Source organism: Frankliniella occidentalis, unplaced genomic scaffold (genome assembly GCF_000697945.3).
Source record: "Frankliniella occidentalis isolate FOCC.00 unplaced genomic scaffold, Focc_3.1 Scaffold57, whole genome shotgun sequence".
NCBI classification, from domain to species: Eukaryota; Metazoa; Arthropoda; class Insecta; order Thysanoptera; family Thripidae; genus Frankliniella; species Frankliniella occidentalis.
The window spans coordinates 1,015,319-1,016,691 of NW_026267187.1; the positions used below are offsets into that span (position 1 = coordinate 1,015,319).

General features: G+C 55.0%; 1 protein-coding gene across 7 annotated transcripts in view; it reads right to left on the reverse strand.

Annotated features, from left to right (window-relative positions):
* LOC113209737 (uncharacterized) overlaps window positions 1–1,373 on the reverse strand; it is an 87,853-nt gene that overhangs the window by 73,565 nt on the left and 12,915 nt on the right. For 3 of the 7 annotated variants that reach the window (XM_052267686.1, XM_052267687.1, XM_052267683.1), the window contains exon 1: window positions 486–1,257. The exons of 3 other annotated variants lie outside the window; for them this stretch is intronic. The gene's annotated coding sequence lies outside the window, so the exon portion shown is untranslated. Of the gene's footprint in view, window positions 1–485; window positions 1,258–1,373 lie in introns of those variants that run through there. One more of the 7 variants, XM_052267685.1, reaches the window with a different exon arrangement.

The window sequence follows — 1,373 nt, forward strand, 5'->3', positions numbered from 1 at the left end:
AAAAAGTGCCCTTATAACTTATAGTTTTATGTTTTCTGATTCTAAATAACTGTACGGGGAAATTTTAAGACATCAGGTTTAGGAGAAATGGTGCGCGCAACCTCGAATTCTGGTAAGTCTTTTTTCAAGTGGTTTGTGGCTAATAACTAGGTTTTCCCATGACTTATTGTAACTTATTTTAGCACTAATCGAATCAAAACAATATTTTGCATCAGAATACACCCTCCATGTATTGAAAACAGTTCATTTTCACCATTTTAGTTTGTTTGGCCATGAAATCCAATTATTTTATTTTTCTCACTTTACCCTCCCCCCCCCTTAAGATACCCTGAAAATTTCAAGTCTCTAGCACATCTCCTTCTAGTGGAACAGACAGACACACACGAGGTCGTTTGCATAGGCCCGCTGGATAGCTTCTTCAAAGCAGAAGGGCGGGCTAAAAATGTACTTCGTCGCGCACATTTAAATAAAGGACATTTATTTACCAGTGAGGAAACCAACCCTCTGGATCCTTGAAGCCTATGCTATCAGGGCACGGTCAGTAATCTCGGTCTTCCATCCTCCGCGGACCACTCCTCCCGTCACGTACTCCAAAAGGTGGCGAAGGCCCAGGGCGCGGGACCGACAGTCACAAAAGTTCGCGGGCTCCTGCGCGTGGAGGGGGGCTTCTTCTACTTGGCCCGGTGAGCTCAATGGGAGCCACAGGCCTCTTTCAAAATGTCGGGCGAGAGGGGCACGGCACACCGCGTTGCGCAGCGCCTTAGCGTACGCGAGCTCCTCTGCAGTCGCCCTCTTCTGGAGTCCAGATTGCTCTCCGATGCGGCGACGATGAGCAATCTGCCTGTGACCCTGGTTGATGGTCGTTACCGACGATGGCAGCACGGGACTGCGGACGCACAAACCACTGAGCCTTTCACTCCGAAGTCGTTTCACAGACAGATGGTCGACCGCATGGGGCGTCCCTATGCAGTTTATGTATGAATAGGGCAGTTAACGGGCCGAGTTTCTTGTATTTCTATTCGCAGTGTGGACGCCGGCCTTAATCCGGGCCGGTGAGGCGGCTGATGGGGAGGGGGAGGGGTCACTGACACGGCCGGCTGCGGCCGTCCAACTGACTGGGGTAGTGAGGCGGCGCGCCTACGCTCGCTCGCGGCGACGCGGTACAGTTGTGCACTGGAGTGCAGCGGGCGGGCAGAGCTGGCGTCGCGAGCGTCGCGGGGGACCGGGCGCCACCGCGGCTGGCCGGATACTGCGTGCCGCCCGCCGCGGCTGGACTTCTGAATGACTAGGCGAGGCAGTCGGCGGGCGGCGGCGGGGCGGAGCGCGGTGCGGGCGAAGGAGAGTGGGAGAGCGGGAGAGGAAAGTGGGATGGG